Below are 19,364 nucleotides of genomic sequence, written 5' to 3' on the forward strand. Positions count from 1 at the left end.
TATTCTGGACATTTTGAAACTTTCATTTATTAAAATCCTTATCCATTTTGGGGATGTGCAGACTGGATACCTGCTATTGGTATTTAGGGCTAGGCTGCCTTGGGTGAGGCCTACTTGGTGGGATCAGACCAGCAAAGCAGGTTTGGCTTGTTACTTTCTTAAGGACTTCTTCTCCTTTTTTCACTTTGCTGTGACAAAAATCATAACACTTACAAATAGTGCACAGTTGTATCTTTCATCATGTTACACCGTTTCAGACATGTCCGTAGATGTGTGCTATTTTACTTCCTCATTTACAAGATAGCTTCACCCATGCCATTTACAGTGAACAGGAGGTTATTCTTCACCCAGGAATCTGTGATGAATTTGGAAATGATAGGAAACATTACATTTTCTTTTGTTGTCTTAAACATACTTCAGAAACATAAACGGTATATTTTCTGAAATCAAAACCTTTGCTGTCTTAAAAAGAATGTATTCATAAGTTTCAAGGCTTTTACTTTTTAATTTGCAGCAATTATCTGTAGATCCCAGTTTAAACTGAAAAGACACACAAGATAGTGTTTAATAATTTATAAAATATACTTCACTTAATTTTCCATGCAAATTATTGGGTACCATGTGCCATGATCTGAAATTTCCTCTAAGGCAAACTGGGTTGAGGCTTCCAAAACTAATTAGGAAGCTGTTCAGAATCGTACCTGAGCAGCAGAGGCTCGCCAGACTTCAGCCAGGCTCCTACGGCACATACTGGCTTCATCTGCTCTCTTAAAAATAAAGGTGCCAGAGTAGTTGTTGAGAAATATGCCATAGAAAAACCATTTTTGGCTAACAAAAGATGCATCCACATGAAGTTTCCAGAAAGAACCATTAATTTGTTTAGATCTGTAACTTGCACCATCCAGTAAATAACTGTGAATAGATGCTAACAGATTTGTGAAATACCAAAAAAGACTTGCTGCATACAATAACTCAGGCTAACTCCAGATTTTCTTAATCTGTTAACGTTCTGCTAGGTAGCCTACCATACTGTACATTAAAGATTTCAGGGTTTCTTCTACAGATTAGAAAGTTTTTCAAAGCACAAAGAACCAACCAAAAATTGGAAGCTGGCAAAAAACTACAGAAATCTTGTAATATATACCATAAGCCCAACAAGAAGAAGGATGACAGTAAACCTCTGGCTTGTAAAAAAGGCTAACAAAGAATCTTTATATAGTAAATAAATGATTTAATTAATAACGGTATACAAATTCAAGGCAAAAGACACAAAAGGACGTACTGTATTTAAAAGGCAATCCAAAGCAAACAAAGTCCCAATGTATAGTCCAGGTATCAGAATCCAAGAACAGAGGCAAGAAGTACACAAAAATGAATAAATCTAACAGAATAGTAATACAAACAAAACTCCAATAAGCGACAAAATATTTTCCCCACTCATAGGCTTCCCCAACTTATTGTATAGACAGAAAGAGGTCTCAGAAGTGATGATATCAGGGTGGGTTTTCTCATGAGACTGCCCCCACAAAGGACATCGAACAGAAAATAAGTAAAAATAAAATGCTTAATACCTAAAAAACAATAAAACAAATAAAGAGAGATTTATATAGAACACCATTACTGTGAGCAAATAAGTTCAACTTGTAAAACACCATATTTCTCCTTTAAGCAAAACAAAAGCAGGTGTAGGTGACTCAAGTACTTTTTTCCCATCTTTCAGACTAGTTTTACTCTTTGTTTAGTCCCATCTGTCAACTGAATTTGTCAATGTCAGACAATTTCCTTTAGTTCCCAGTCTGGAATCTCAGACATATCTAAACAACTTTATGAACTTCATGAAAAGGCTGATTTATTTCTACATTTTACAGTGCACAGAAATGTAGACATCACCTACATTTTTTAAGTTTAAGAATTAGTTGCAAATAAAATAGGCAACAGCAAATAAGGCAATTCTGTACTGGTTTTTTTTTTGGATGTTTGCCGATCCTTTTTAGTCTTCATATTTTAGATACTTTCCATACAATGCAAGATATACAGTTAGATCCACAACAAATCTGGCATCACAGTATTGGCCATTAATGAAATAAAAATAACTTACCGCATAAGATAGAAGCTAAGATAATTTCTAATGTGTCGCGCACATCATGATACATTTACTGGTATATGCCAAAGAAGTAAAACTTGATTGGTTTACTTTACAATGCAGCTTGTACTGTTTGCTTGATTATAATGTTGGCCTTCAGATTGTTTTTCTCCATGAATGTCAGCCGTAAAGAAAAATAGAAATATGCATCATGTTTGGCAAACCTCTTGAGTAAGTGAAGCGGGGTAAACTTTTTTTTTTTAATACAATAGATTTAATTACTTATTTAAAATGACACCACACAGATTAAGTACAAAGGCTGCCTTGGAGCTGAAAGTGAAAAATCTACATTGCCAATAGCTCAGCCTGTTGCCTCTTTGTCTTTCAAGGAAAGGTAAGAAATTTAATTGAATAATCTTGGTAGCAAAATCCATTACTTGGAAAACAATCAAGTTGTTTGCACTTGATGATCAATCAGCCTACATTGTGGAGGATGTTGCATTTACAGTATTATTGAATATCTTGAGCCTTGTCAGTGTTGTTCACATATGGTTTTTCCTGAACTGTACAATGCACACACACAAACACACACACACTGCACGTACACACACACACCAGCTTCAGAAGGAAAAGTGGGAAAGTCACAGGACATCCAAAAGCGTTACTTCAACCCTTTTAGGAACTGATTCTTGTCCTATGTGCATGTTGTTTCATACAGTTAGTGGTGTCCATTTAGGATGTGTGAGGCATTGCTGTCTACATCCCAGTAGATGGCGCTATTGTGCAGAAAATTAAATAAGACACTCAACTCAATAACTGAATCCTTTGCTATGAAGTTTATGGAAAACTTCGTTTTTCATCATGTTTTCAGTTTTCCATAATATGCTCAATGAAATTTCTTGTCCAGAAAAAAAATGGTTTGTGAGATTTTTTCTTTTTTGACCAGTACTGTTAGTCTGTTTTCTGATTGCTCGAGCAGAGCCTTCAATCCTGCAGCATTCTCAGTATAACTTTATTCACCTGTGCAGCCTAAACTTTTCAACTCTGCCATGGGGCTTCAAAGATAGGGCCCTAACATTTTTTGTGATGCAGTCTTAGCAGAGCAGAAACTTGTACATTTTGCTGTTTTGGTGTAGTCATCATCCATCCATCCATTATCCAACCCGCTATATCCTAACTACAGGGTCACGGGGATCTGCTGGAGCCAATCCAAGCCAACACACGGCGCAAGGCAGGAAACAAACCCCAGGCAGGGCGCCAGCCTACCGCAGGGTGTAGTCATCATGAGCATCAAAAATCATGTAAATTACTTACCTTGGATATGATTTAGTATGTTGCATGCTGACCAAAAATTGGAATTTTTTTTGGAATCCATTTGCATTTGAGCATTTGATGTTGAGACATTTTGTAATACTGCCCTTTGATGGTTTTAATGAATGGCATTTTTGACTGATATTTTATCATCACTGGTGCTGGTAGCCTAATGCTTTCTAAAAACCTATTATTTCTCTTTCACTTCCTTACATTTCCTGGGTGTTCTTCCATTTAAAACAGGAACAGAAAAAAACTACGTGAATATGGAATACTATTGAAATTGTCAGAAACAAAATTGAAATGCAGAGTCGGCGGTTTCGTTTTGCGGACATGCTCACTCACTTGTCTATCCGCGGCTGAGAGTTTCTCTCTTGTTTGTCTTTCCTCGGCGGTTTCACTCTGGCAACAGAGTCACTTTCTCTTTCAGCCTTATGCTGTAGCCTTGTATGTCTTTCTTCTTATGACTCGTTAACTTGGGGCCGCCTTGCCGGCTCTTTGAGCTTCAAGCTGTAGCCTCACATATACATATTTATATATATTGTGAATGCTGGCCCGGACACAGACAGACGGACATCATAATTTCACCACACACCGTTTATTTTACAACTACTATGTACAAAGTCTTCCTTGCAGTCACACCCCAGTGCCTCCAGCACCGATCCCCCAAAGTCCAGGCCACACTCTTCCAGTCTTGGTGCCTTTCTCCTGGCCGCCTCCCATCCTCGCTCTAGCTCCGTCTTCCTTCCTCCCGACTCTCGCCACGACTGCTGGGAGGCGGCCCCTTTTATGGGAACCCGGATGGGCTCCAGCTGCTTCCTGGCACTCCTCCGCAGACATGCCCTTGTGTGGCGGAAGTGCCGGCTGCGCACCCGGAAGCCGTCCGGGTGTCCCCAGTCGTCTTCCCCCCAGCACTTCCTGGTGTGGCGGAAGTGCTGGGCTCCAGGGCTGTTCAGGCAGCGGGGCACCACCTGGCGGTGGCCACGGGCCCCTACAGGGCTGTGCTTCCATGCCCCCTACCCGAGGCCACCAACATAACCAGGACGGACGCCCCCTCGCGGTCTGGAGGAGGTACAAGCCCTCCTCTGGTCCTCCTGGGCGTCGCCACTATATATATATATATACATATATACATATACATATACATATATATATATATATATATATATACTGTATATACATACATACATACAGTTTTTTTTATCTTATGCAGAATGAGTAATTATTTGGTGAACTATTCTCTTTCAAATGTTTAATGATGCTGACTGACATTGTGCTGAATGTTTCAATCTTCTTATATTATACTCTACCGTGGCCGTCCGTTTATCTGTCCAGGATTTTAAATCATCTGTAGCTCACAAACCGTTTGAACTATTGACCTGAAATTTGGTACACATATACTATGTGACGTCTACTGTCCGCTTTCGAGTGATTATTGACCTCCAAGGTTATTTCCTATTTTCATTTTTATTTTAATTTATTGTAGAATCAACTCTCGGCAGCGGCAAGCAGGGTGGCAGTGCGGTGCATGTGTACAGGCACCGTTCTCATCCCTACCACCTTTGCTGTCACTTCCCCTACCTCTTCATATCATAAATCATTCTTGAGGCAGATTGAAGACTTAAGTGACAACTTAAGTGAAAAATTAAGGAAAAGATGCTAAGTAATTGCAACACAAAACTTAATCAGTTTTAACAAGAAAAGATGCCAATGAAAGAAGAGAAGAAGCGGGCCACTAAGGTGGAGAAAAGAAGAGCTCCTCAGGAAGCAGCAAGCGCATCAACCTCTGAGCAAACGAATGCTAAATGTACAGAGAAAGAGAATGAAAACTAGGAATGCTTAAGTCAAGTGTATTCACTGCACGTTATCATGCAGTGTTCTGTTACTGGTATTTTAATATTTTCTGGTGTTCTTGCAGCTCTCAATGGTCCAAACATGTCCTTTACATTATCAGTAGACTGTCATTTAGCTAAGCATTTTAGAATAGTGTGACAACATGGAATTCTTCTCATCAAGGCACATTAAACTTAATGCAATGTGAAAGGAGACATGACAACATGAATGGGATGGGGCAACACCATGGTGACCCCATATAATTAAAGGTTTGCAAATTTGTCTTTTCAGAGCTAATTTCAAAACTAACTCAAAGATGGCAGAGCTGTGGTCATATGGCTTCAAGACAGGAGAGGAGCAAGAGGGTGGACAATTGAAGTGATGTCAGGGGTAGAATGGATGTCAGTCTTCTGTTCTACAGAGGGAGTAAGAGAAAAGGCATCAGAACACAGTGCCAACCCCTGGTTCAGCAGATAAGTACCATCACCAGGGACTTTAAGCTGTTTCCCAAGCACATACGTGTGACAGCAGAAGCTCTCTGTGATGAGTTAAAGGCATTGTGTCACATATAGCAGAATTGGACTAATGCACAAACATGTCCATGAGCCAATCTGAGTCGTGACCCTTAGTTTAAGAAATGCTGATTTAATGGATTAAGAAATTTTGAACTCAAAAGAATGTGCAGGATCACATAATGCAGCAACTCCTTTACCAGCCTTCAATAACATTTTAAAAGTTAAAAATCCCTAAAAGGAAGCAATCTGAAGTTATGAGGAGATAATGTACTATGGATTTCAAAGACAATAGATGAATTTTAGGTTGTTAAGTTCAGCTGGAATTGCAAAGAAAATATACTGTAGCTGGTTGTAAATGTGGGTGGTTTGTCTCAGCATAGGATCTGAACAGAGAGAAGCAGCATGGCTTGTTTTGCTTGTATTTACTTGGTGTTCTCCTTAAAAAAATGGATACAATATTTTTATTTGACTTGTCCCTAAATCTAATTAGTAAAGGTCAAAAATGGAAAAACAATACCTCATGTAGTCTGGTGTCACTTATCAAAAAAAAATTGAACTTTGCTGCAATATACATTAAAACGGAATGCAAAAAAGGGAAATTATGTTATTATCAAGTAGAACAAAGGTGTACCTACTGTAAGAAATGCACTGTTGTGTATTTGTAGTGATGGAGAATCTACATACCGATGTACTAAAATTAGAATTTCTGACATGTCAGCATGAAAACATAAAGCAATGACTTCATCAATCCCTGGCACTGCCTTCACTTAAGAACATTATAATGGCTGTGGCAATCAAGAAATGGGATTTCTAATGGCTGTGTTCAAACACTTTGAGCTTCTGCTTGGTTAGAAGTAGAGAGTTTACATTTCTTTATTAAATGAAGAAAATTTTAACAAAAAAATAACTGTACCTTCATTTCCAATATTGGCATATGCGGCTTGACACAAAGTTACATTGCTAAATAACTTTTCATTAATGTGCTGTGTCAATATTTCACAATTCTGTTTTACAGCATTCTTTTTATGTGTTTTTTACTGTTTTTAAGAATTACATTGCAATGTGTAAATTACATGTCAGTAGGGTATTACAGTACTGCTTCATTGTGAGAAGACATTTCATCACCCACTCCTACACATCCAAAGAGCAGAGATGTTATCACTCAGAGATATTAAAGTGTCCAAAAAGTTAGCAACAGTTCAACATTCTGAGTTAATTGAGGACCACATTATTAAATGCCTGCCAAAATCTAAAGAATATCTGAAGTGTTCCTTGTAATGTGAATTAGATTTTTTCAAGTTGTAAGTAAAGTATACACCCATATCCCATTTTTAAGGGTGGCTGGGTTAAGATTTCTGCATCTGAGTAACACAAGGCCACATGCTATGAATGTATGCAGAAGCACTCCATTAAGGGGATTTTGAGTTATTGTGACTTCACAGGTGTCTGATTAAGTAAGCAAAGATTTTATTCTAATAACGTCTGAAATGGAATACAGTAATCCCTCCTCGATCACGGGGGTTGCGTTCCAGAACCCCCCGCGATAGATGAAAATCCAAAGTAGAAACCATATGTTTGTATGGTTATTTTTATATATTTTAAGCCCTTATAAACTCTTCCACGCTGTTAACATTATTAGAGCCCTCTAGACATGAAATAACTCCCTTTAGTCAAAAGTTTAAACTGTGCTCCATGACAAGACAGAGATGACAGTTCTTCCTCACAATTAAAAGAATGCAAACATATCTTCTCTTCAAAGAATGCGTGTCAGGAGCAGAGAATGTCAGAGAGAGAGAGCGCGAGAAAAGCAAACAATCAAAAAATCAATACGTGCTTTTAAGTATAACGAAGCACCGCGATAAAGCACCATTTTGCACAGGAGCGTCGGTATCCTCTAGGCAAACAGCCTCTGTGCTAACAGCCCCTCTGCTCACACCCCCTTTGTCAGGCAGAGAGAGTGAGAGAGACAGAGAAAAGCAAACGATCAAGCACCACGCGGGAAGCATATCATATATCATTGAGGAGTTTTATTTAATATGTAATACATGCTCTGATTGGGTAGCTTCTAAGCCATCCGCCATTAGCGTCCCTTGTATGAAATCAACCAGGCAAACAAACTGAGAAAGCATGTACCATAAATTAAAAGACACATTGTCCGCAGAAATCCTCGAACCAGCGAAAAATCCGTGATATATATTTAGATATGCTTACATTTAAAATCCGCGATGGAGTGAAGCCGCGAAAGTCGAAGCGCGATATAGCGAGGGATCACTGTATTCACAAAACCTGTGAGACAATGAGGCATGATGACATTTCTACCAAGTAGTACCATTACCTCGGTCTATTCCGAACAGTCTGAGTTGAGAACAGTTGAGAACACACACGTCCTGCTAAGAGGATGCAGAAGGCCTGCTGCTCTTTACTGCAGTCAACACTAATCACAAGCAGTTGCTAATTTGTAAGTTTACCAACATTTAGTTAGCTTTCTTTCAGAGTTTGATCTCATAATATGAGGCATTGATCAAGGATGATCCTGCAGAGACTTATACAGACAAAAGAACCATTTGCTCAATGCTTGTAAACTGGAAGCTGAACTTTGCTTATGGCCGCAATATTCTTTCAATCAGATTGAGCCAGAAACTGCATATATCACTAGAAGTACTAAGATCCAACCACCAAGAGCTACACCAGCCCTTAAAAATTCACTTTAGGCAGGAAATTAACCCTTTCTCTTGGGAGCAAGTAACCACGTCCTTTATACCTAGAAGCTATTCTCTCTAGAGCCACAAAGCTAGATGTCCATATTAGCTCTAGTAGTCATTCCTAGATGGAGCAGCAGTGATACTTCAAGGAGGGCACAGTGGAGCCTACATTTTTATACAAGATTGAGTCCGGTTTTCCTACCCCGTGAGAAAAGACCACTTGGCAAAGACAAAGAGTGTCCTGAATCACAAAAAACATTCTTCACTGAAACCTGGAGCAATGAGACACAACATCACAGAGTCTCAGATATTATCCTTAAGGACTTCTTATTGAGAAATGTTTATAGAGTTGTAGTTTGTCTGGAAACAAAAGCAGCTAGTAAACAGCCTGCTCAAAGCGTTCTTTCTCACATTGATCTTTACTATGTTGCAATCTGTAGGCAGCAGTGGAGATCAATAAGGTTTCAATGTGTCACTACAGCTTGTGTATTTAATAAGCTTTGAACTTGTATAAATAGCCAACCTATCAAAGATTAAACATCAAATATTTTGGCAAAGCATCTAGTTAATCACTGATTTGTTTTTTGTGCCAAAACAATGTCATCTTAAAGTTACAAAAAATGTTCTCACTCCCTGGCATTTGAGATAACAGTGACACCTGGACTTTGGACATGTTGGAACACCACAACTGCTGAACTTCTCAACAATAGGTTTTTGAATTGTGGCCCACTTCAACTCATTTCTGCATGCATTGAAAGCACCTGAAGGGAATAACAGAGCCTGTAGAGCGGGGAGTAAGGAGGAACAGAGAGGTGGATTGTGTGTCCACACCATTCTAGCAACATTCACCACCCTGCTGATTTTCCATGAGAATCTCTTAACAGAACCTGATGTGGACTGTATGCTGAATGATTCTTTAATACAAGCTAAGCATCAAATGATTGTGTCAAGATTGTTATTGTTGTGGTTAATTTGGTGCTATTGTGGTTCATTAGCAGCATCTTAAGCTGAACTATCTTTCCACAGAACATTTTTCAATATTGAATGTGGCCTATACATGGAGAATCTGCTCTCTACTGAACACATGAACTCATTACTCTGTAAGATAAACTTCTAGCTGTTACACGATTCTAGTAGAAAAAGTCCTATGTCACAGCCTAAGGTTTTAGCCATCTCATACCCACCATTGTGCATTAGAACAAGGATAAGCCAACTGTGGTATAAGGCCGAAATTCCAGAAGTGAAACACTTAAACGAAAAAGTTATAAGATGAAGAAACTAAGAACCTAAGGCCTTTTCTCTGTTATATACTGCCTTTAATGTCAATTCCTTGGAATTTTTATATATTAATTTTGTTTATCCATAAATGTTCATATTTTGTTTCATACAATGAGTAAACTTCAATGGCCTTAATATAAACCCAAATTTCAGAATCCCCAAATACAGAGAAAGCCACAGTTAGGTCCATAAGTATTTGGACAGTGACACAATTTTCATAATTTTGGCCCTGTAAGCCAGCACGATGGATTTGAGATGAAGCAATCATTGTGTGATTGAAGTGTAGTCTTTTAGCTTTAACTAGCTGAAAAACCCAGCGTTGCCTTGGAGGAAAATAAAGTGTTTTTTTTTATTGTTTGAGAAAATATAATTTAAAAGAAACACAACTATGAAAATAAATTAACAAACAATGAAGACTCACTAATGTGCTTGTCTTGCAGTCTTGTATGTATGTATGTACTGTATGTTATCATCCAGCTGACGCTTGGAACCGGCCAACTCTATTTAATTTCAAACACAACAGGGGTGCGGTGTTGGTCAAATATAAAGAATGCTGGCAGTCACCTCCAGTTCGCCCTCTGGTGGTAATTCCGAGTGTCAACTGGATGATAGCATGCATACAAGACTGCAAGATCACCCCCAACCCTTACCAGAAGGAGGTGGGTTAGGGTTGATTTCAGTGTTGTCCATGAAAGTAAAAACAGGCCATCATTAGTCTGAGATAACAAAACAAGCCCATCGAGAGACAGCAGAAACACCAGGAGTGGTCCAATCAACCATTTGATACATTCTTAAAAAGAAGGAATACACTGGTGAGCTCAGTAACACCAGAAGGTCTGGAAACCCACAGGAGACAACTGTGCTGGATGATTGCAGAATTTTGTTCTTTGTGAAGAAGAACCCCTTCAGAACATTTAGTCAAACCAAGAACACTGTCTTGGAGGCAGACCTATCATTGCAAAATCTAAGAGAAGACTTCATGAAAGAAAAGACAGAGAGTTTACCACAAGATTCAAACCACCGGTACACCTCAAGCATAGGAAGGACAGATTAGACTTTGACAGAAAATATTTTTTAAAAGCCTGTCCAGTTCTGTAAGAATTTTCTTTGGACAAAAGAAACTAAGATCAATATATACCAGAATGTTGGAAAGTGAAGAGTATGGAGAAGTGAACAAACAGTTCATGATCCAATGAATACCATATCATCTGTGAAACATGGTGGAGGCAGTTTTATGGCCTGATCATGCATGGCTATGAATGGAAGTCAGTCACTGGTGTTTATTGATGATATGACTGCTGGCAGAAGTAGCAGGATGAATTCTGAAGTGTACACGGCTATACTGTCTGCCCAGATTTAGCCAAATGCTGTAAAATTGATAGGATGACACAGTAGAGATGGACAATGAGTCAAAACATACTATGACAGCAAACCAAGTGCTTTTCAAAGCAAGGATGTGGAATGTTATTCATTTGCCAAGTCATTCAACTGACCTCAACCCAACTGTACATGCATTTCACTTGCTGAAGATGAAAGTAATAGTAGAAAGTCCAACAAACTATGCAACAACTGAAGAGAGCTGCAGTAAAGGCCTAGCAAAGCATCAGTAGGGTGGACACCCAGCACTTGAAGAAGGACATGGCTTTCAGACTTCAAGCAGCCATCGGCTGTAAAGGATTTTCAACCAAATATTGAAAATGATCACTATATTTGCAATTATGTTAGTTTGTCTACTTTTGAGCCTCTGTAAATCTGGCAATGCTGAAAAATAACTGTGTTTCTTAAACTGCTCATGCAATATTTTTGGTAAACCTCTTAAATTAAAGCTGAAAGTCTACACTTCAATCGTATAATGATTGCTTTGTTTCAAATCCATTGTAGTGGTGTACACAGCCAAAATTATGAAATTTGGATCACTGTCCAAATACTTATGGAACTAACTGTAAGGTATAGGAGCCTTCCTGAAATGTCTTTTATTGGCATTGCCAAAGGATAAACTGATAATTGACTGACTGATGAATATCAATTGATTTTTCTCACCCACCCTACAAAGCTAATCTACCTATGATAGTCTAGCCCCACATGTAATGAATTCTAGAAAACTGTGGTTTCCCACAGCAAACTCAAATTTATAAGAACCATTGGAGTGCTACTAAGCACAATGTTCACATCTGAATACAAATGTGAGTCGTGCTTTTCTTCAGTGAACAAAACAAAAAAGAAAAAATTGCTTTTGTATCACAAGTGTTATCACTTTACTCAATGAATAGCAAGCAGATGTCAAATACTTTATGCTAATAAAGGAGTAGTAATAATAATATGTAATGCAAAAATGATAATAAAGAAAACATAGGTAGAGCAACAATGTCAGAGCGCAGGTAGACAAAGAAGAGCTAAGTACGCAAAACCAAGAATGCAGATCAAACATATAATCAATGAAATGGGCAACAAATTTTCAATGCTAAATCTTCTTGGAAGTGCCTTTTAGTTTCCTAAAAAAGCTGAAAATTCACAGCTTTTTTACAGAAATAGATTTTAAAATTAAACAGCCAGGCATGCTTCAAGCTGTTGTTAAGTTAAAGACTAATAAAACCCAGGTCCTGATTGGATTTTAAATTGTTCTGAAAAACATTATTTATAAATGTTTATTAAAAATAAACACTCCAGATGGCAGAAATACCTGATGACTGGAAAGTTGCAAATGTGACTCTGGTCTATAAGAATGGAGGTAAAAGTGGAGCTTAATAATTACTGTGCCATATAAAACAATGATGTTTATAATAAAAAAATAAATCAGATAACTAAAAATAATAAACTAATAGTATACCATTAAGACTATATAGGCCGGTGATTCCCAACATGAGGCAATTTGATTTTTTAAGGAGGCAATTCGAGAATTTAGGTACATTAAACAATTTATAAAATTAAAAAACAGAAATTCACTGTTAAAAATGATAGAAAAAATAAACAAATAATTTTTATTTTTTACAGAGCATATATTTATATAAACATAGAAGGGAAGGTGATGATTTTACAACTGGCTTGGGTTTTCTACTTAATAATATGAATTGTAAAAATGATTATAAAATTTTGCAATATAACAAAAATATAAAATGATCAAAATATTATAGAGTTAAAGTGTCATTAAAGTTATTTTACGAGGTGTGATCCAAAAGTTTCCGGAATGCATTTATTTAAAAGCGTACACACCAAATAACAATTAATGGTGAAGAGTTCCTTCAAAATAGTCACCCGCTGAGTTAATACACCAATCCCAGCGAGATTTCAACCTTTCGAAGCACCTCTGGAAGTCGTTTTTTGTCAGTGTGTTCAAGACGTCGGTTGTTACCGCTTGGATCTCCTCCACCGTCTCAAACCTGCAACCCTTGAGCCTCATCTTCATCTTAGCAAATAAAAAAAAAATCAGACGGTGCTAAATCAGGGGAGTACGTAGGGTGGGGAATGGCGGTAAACTTAGTAGAAGCCAAAAATTCACGCATAATCAGAGATGTGTGAGCTGGTGCATTGTCGTGATGCAAAAGAAATGACTTGTCAGCCCACATCTGAGGATGTGTTTCGGCGAATTCGATTTCGGAAACACCTTAGAACATCCCTGTAGAATGCTCCATTCACCGTCTGTCCTTGTGGCACAAATTCCTTGTGGATGACACCTTTCGCGTCAAAGAAGCAAATGAGCATTGACTTGGTGTTGCTGTGAACTTGTCAAGCTTTTTTGGGTCTTTCAAATCACTCATTTTAATGAACAACCCTTCATAGACACAACCGAAGTTTAAATGAGAACTGCGACTTGAAACAACTGCGCTGACGTTATAACGCATGATAACAGCTCTCAAGGACAACTTGAACTGCTATCTAGCGGCGATTGATATATCCAAACCCTTCTGACTGCAGAATAAATGCATTCCGTGAACTTTTGGATCGCACCTCCTATATTTATGAATATCACGTATCTTATTACATGTTTTCAAAACTGTATTTGCTGTATTTTCATATTACTTCTTATTATATTACTAGCAAAATACCCGTGCTTCGCAGCAGAGAAGTAGTGTGTTAAAGAAGTTATGAAAAGGAACAGGAAACATTTTAAAAATAACGCAACATGATTGTTAATGTAATTGTTTTGTCACTGTTATGAGTGTTGCTGTCATATATATTGTGAACTTGGCCCGGACACAGACAGGCGGACATGTCTTAAAAACCATCACACGTTTATTAAACACAATATTTACAATAATAGGTCACTAAGACCCCAGCCAATGGTCACTCAGACCTCAGTCACGTGCACAAAAGAACCCCAACACAAAGTCCTGGCCACAATGCCATTCTTCGGGCCGCCTCCACAACTCCTCTTGCCTTGTCCTTCTTCCACCCGACTCTAGCCTCGAATGAATGGAGACGGCCCCTTTTATAGAGGACCCGGATGAGCCCCAGGTGTTCCCGGCAATCTTCTTCTAGCCACGCCCCAGCGTGGCGGAAGTGCCGGCTGTCCTCCCGTCCTTCCTGGTGTGGCAGAAGTGCTGGGGTAACAGGTCCCCAAGGCACTGGGGCGCCTCCTGGCGGTGACCACGGGCCCCTACAGGGAAAGGCTTCCATGCCCTTGACCCGTGGCCCCCAAAGCAACCCGGAAGGCAAACCCCACGTGATCCAGGCAGGGCTCTGACCCTCTTCCGGTCCCTCCTGGCGTCCCGGCCGGGTCATGGCCCCTTGCATCCCTGACATATATATATATACACAGACACACACACATATAAACATATATACATATAAAAATTTCTACATATACAAATATCTACACATACACATATCTATATATATATATATATATACATTGTCACACATGTACAATTAGGAGGCAGTCAAAGAGCCTAAAGGTGAGTGAAACATCACGAGATAAGGGGATATCACATGGTAATTACCTGAACTCTCTTTTGTCAACAGGAAACAAGAAGAGAATTAATCCCGCAACTTCCGGGTTTTCAAAATGGCAGCGATGACGTCACTTCCGGCACCCACAAACCACCTCACTTCCGGCTCCTCAAAATGACGTTACTTCTGGTTCCTGTTTCCACGTCACCATTTTGCCAACCATTTCCTGTCACCTGTTTTTTGTTCTATAAAACTGCCATTTTGTTTCAGTAATATGGTTCATTGTACTTTCAGGACTTTGAATCACTGCATTTTTCAATATTGTCTGCACGACAATATACGGGGACGGTCCCCAAATCTTTATTTTGTATTTGTGACTTTTTTCTCGATCACAATTGGTGTAGTCGGCAGGATTAATTGTTCAAGATGTCAGAAGAACAAGACCTGAATACCGTTCTCTCCACGATCATGGGAGATTTACAGACCCTGAAAATTCAGATGGGGGAGACCAGGACCCAGTTGGCAGAATCGGAGGCTCGTTCGTCGGGTAGGATACGGACGGAGGTCGCTTGGTCACCACCCATTGCTTTGACTACTCTTACTGAATCTGATGACATCGAAACGTATTTTTTGATCTTCGAGCGTACCGCTAAGCGGAACGCATGGCCGAGGTCGGAGTGGGTGTACCAACTGGCTCCCTACCTGAAGGGAACGGCGCAGAGGGCCTATTATGATTTAACTGAGGAGCAGGCTGCTGATTATGACGCTCTCAAACTAGAGGTCTTTAAACGCTACGGCGTATCTCCGGAGCAGCAGGGAAGAGAGTAGAGGGAGTGGCGATTTGACCCTGAGAGGCCACTGAGAACCCAGGGCTTTCTATCGTTGGCTACGGCCCAACGTCAATGACTCTCATAAGATGGCCGAAATACTAGCGTGTCAGACCTTTGTTCATGCCCTCCCCGAATACATAGCCCAGCAAGCCCGGAACACACTTACGAGGACATAGACTTTCTTATAAAAATCGCGGAGCGTCATTGGGCGGCTTGCAAATCGGGGAGATCGGAACGGTTCTCTCGCCGAACCCAACAGGCACGTGGGGCAGCTCCTGAGCCCCCCCGACAAGCTCCCGAACCTGCCGTCCGTAGAAGGGACAGACCAGCCAATCTTCCCCGCTGTTACAAGTGTGGGGAGGTTGGACATCTGTCTTCTAGCTGCTCCTTTGAACCGATGGATTGTTCGTTGGTAAGGGGGGAAAGGTACTGTGCCATCGTGAGTAACCCTTTGTCTCTCCCCTATACAGGTGCAGTTATTATAAATGCCAGAAAGGTAAGGGCAATGTTTGATTCCGGGAGTAACATTTCTATTGTTGTTACCCGTTTCGTTTTACTGCAACAGTGGACTAAAATAAAAACCAGTCTAAAATGTATTCACGGAGATATCCGGTGTTATAAATCAGCCAGATGTATTGTGACAGTAAATGGAAATCTAACAAGTATGGCCATGGCTGTGTTACCGGAACCTCCTTTTCCAGTTATACTTAGTAGGGACTGGAATGAAGTTATTAGCGGTAAAAATGTAAATGTACCAAAGAAATATTTAGGCTTAATGATGGAACAAACTGATCCAACTGCCTCCACGTCATGTCCCTCAGTGGCATGGGTGGATACTAGCACCCAGTACGAAGAAATCGATGTCCCATCGTCCTCTGCGGGAGCTAATACAGTTAACGTGGAGGCAGTATCCCCTCCCATTGAGGTCGCGCAAGACCCAGTTCAAGCGTTAACGTCCCAATTTCTTCTAACACCCTCATCCTTTAAAAGAGAACAGTGGAACGATGATTCCTTAAAGTTTGCTAGGAATGCTGTCCACCGAGGGTTATACAACTCTGAATCCCATGCCACCCACGCCATTCTTTGTTATTAAAAATGATTTGTTATACTGAGTGGCTGAACACGGGGGTGAAGTGTGAGCATCATTGTTAATCCCACGCACTTTTCAGCGAAAAGTGTGTGAATTAGCACATGCTCACCTTCTGGGAGCCCATTTGGGCTTTAATAAAACTTTAGAGAGGATAAAGCTCCGATTTTATTGGCTGGGAATTAATGAGGAGGTTAGGCGATTTTGCGCTTCCTGTCCGGATTGTCAACTTCACCAGATTCCCAGATGGACTCAAGCTCCTCTCGTTCCCCTTCCCCTTATTGATATCCCCTTTGAAAGAGTCGGAATAGACCTCGTAGGACCGTTAGAACCCTTGTTAAAAGGATTTAAATATATTTTAGTATTAGTTGATTATGCCACTCACTTTCCAGAAGCTGTTCCTTTGCGCTCAGCTAATACAAAAACCATTGCACGGGAGTTAGTAGGGATATTCACTCGTGTTGGGATCCCCAAAGAGGTTTTAACAGACCAAGGAACTCCTTTCACTTCGGAGACGTTCAGGGAAATTGCTAAATTACTCCGTATAAAACATCTGAAAACGTCAGTCTATCATCCCCAAACTGATGGGTTAGTGGAGCGTTTTAATCAAACATTAAAACAGATGTTACGTAAAGTAGTTAGCGAGGATGGAAGAAACTGGGATCAGTTGCTTCCCCTTGTTTTGTTTGCTCGTCCCAACCTCCAATTCAAAATTGTTGGCACACAGGCAAGGTCCTTATGAAATAAAGGAACGAAAAGGACTCGTCGACTATTTGGTTAAACAACCTAATCGTCGACTGAGTGAAAGAGTGTTTCATATAAATCTACTGAAACCGTGGAAGGACAGGGATGTTGATCCCTCCTCCGGACAACCCAGTTCTCTTTTCATGTCATGTGCACATCTGAATTTTGGTCCTGATTTGACATCTGAACAACGACAAGATCTCGAACGGGCTATCTTGTCTGTCTCTAAAGTTGTGGACGAGACACCCGGACATACTGCGTTGATTGTTCATGACATCATTATGGACCCTGGAGTGATTGTCAGAGAGAGACCTTATAGACTCCCGGAGGCAAAGAAAGCAGAAGTAGAGCTGGAAATTAGACGAATGCTGGAACTAGGGGTTATTGAAGAAAGTTATAGCCCTTGGTCTAGTCCAATTGTCCTAGTTTCTAAACCTGATGGCTCGTGGAGGTTTTGCAACGACTTCCGACGACTAAATCAGGTCTCTAAGTTCGATGTGTATCCCATGCCGCAAGTGGATGATTTACTTGATTGGTTAGGGAACGCTCAATTCCTAACTACTCTTGACATGACTAAAGGATATTGGCAAGTTCCCTTAACGGACTCCACTAAAGAAAAAAACGCATTTAGCACGCCCAGTGGACATTGGCAATACAAGGTGCTTCCTTTTAGTTTGCACGGGGCACCAGCTACTTTTCAACGTCTGGTGGATACACTGCTTCGCCCCCACAATTCCTATAGTGCCGCCTACTTGGATGACGTTGTCATTTATTCTGGCACATGGAAGGAACATGTGTTGCAGGTTAAAGCAGTCCTCTCCACACTAGCGTCAGCCAGGCTTCGTATTAACCCGAAGAAATGTTTCTTCGGATTGAAGGAAGCCAAATATTTAGACTATGTGGTGGGTGGAGGTACTGTTAAACCACAATGTAATAAAATTGATGCCATCTTGAATTGGCCCCGTCCGATGAATAAGAGGCAGGTTCAAGCATTTTTAGGGCTGGCGGGTTACTATCGCCGTTTTGTACCGCACTTCTCTGAAATTGCTGCGCCCTTATCGAATTTAACAAAGAAACGAGTGCCTTTAAAAGTGGTATGGGATGATGCGGTGGACAAAGCATTCAGTGACCTGAAATTAGCCCTTACGTCAGCACCTGTGTTGAAATCTCCTAATTTTTCTATTCCTTTTATTCTCCAGACCGACGCATCGGCCACAGGATTGGGTGCCGTGCTGAGCCAATGTGTTGACGGTGCTGAACACCACGTTATGTACCTGAGCCGGAAATTGTTGGAATGAGAGACCAAGTATGCTGCGGTGGAGCGAGAACCCTTGGCGATCAAGTGGGCTATCACGTCTTTACGATACTACCTATTGAGACGCGAGTTTACTCTGGTGATGAATCATGCCACTTTGCAGTGGATGTCTCTTCATCGTGAGTCTAACCCGCGCATCACTAGGTGGTTTTTGGATTTGCAACCTTATCGTTTTAGTGTCATTTATCGTAGGGGTTCCTTGCAAGCCAACGCAGATACTCTCTCTCATGTCCACGACCTCGTGGTGTAGGTCGCCCGACCCGAAGGGTCTGGGCTGAGGGGGGGGTCATGTCACACATGTACAATTAGGAGGCAGTCAAAGAGCCTAAAGGTGAGTAAAACATCGCGAGATAAGGGGATGTCACGTGGTACTTACCTGAACTCTCTTTTGTCAACAGGAAACAAGAAGAGAATTAATCGCGCAACTTCCGGGTTTTCAAAATGGCCAATACTGATGACGTCACTTCTGGCACCCACAAACCACCTCACTTCCAGCTCCTCGAAATGACATCACTTCCGATTCCTGTTGCCACGTCACCATTTTGCCAACCATTTCCTGTCACCTGTTTTTTGTTCTAGAAAACCACCATTTTGTTTCAGTAATATGGTTCATTGTACTTTCAGGACTTTGAATCACTGCATTTTTCAATATTGTCTGCACGACAATATACGGGAACGATCCACAAATCTTTATTTTGTATTTGTGACTTTCTTCTCGATCACAACATTTACACATCTACATATATATACATATATACACATATCAACATATATATACA

Source organism: Polypterus senegalus, chromosome 7 (assembly GCF_016835505.1).
Source record: "Polypterus senegalus isolate Bchr_013 chromosome 7, ASM1683550v1, whole genome shotgun sequence".
Classification (NCBI taxonomy): Eukaryota; Metazoa; Chordata; class Cladistia; order Polypteriformes; family Polypteridae; genus Polypterus; species Polypterus senegalus.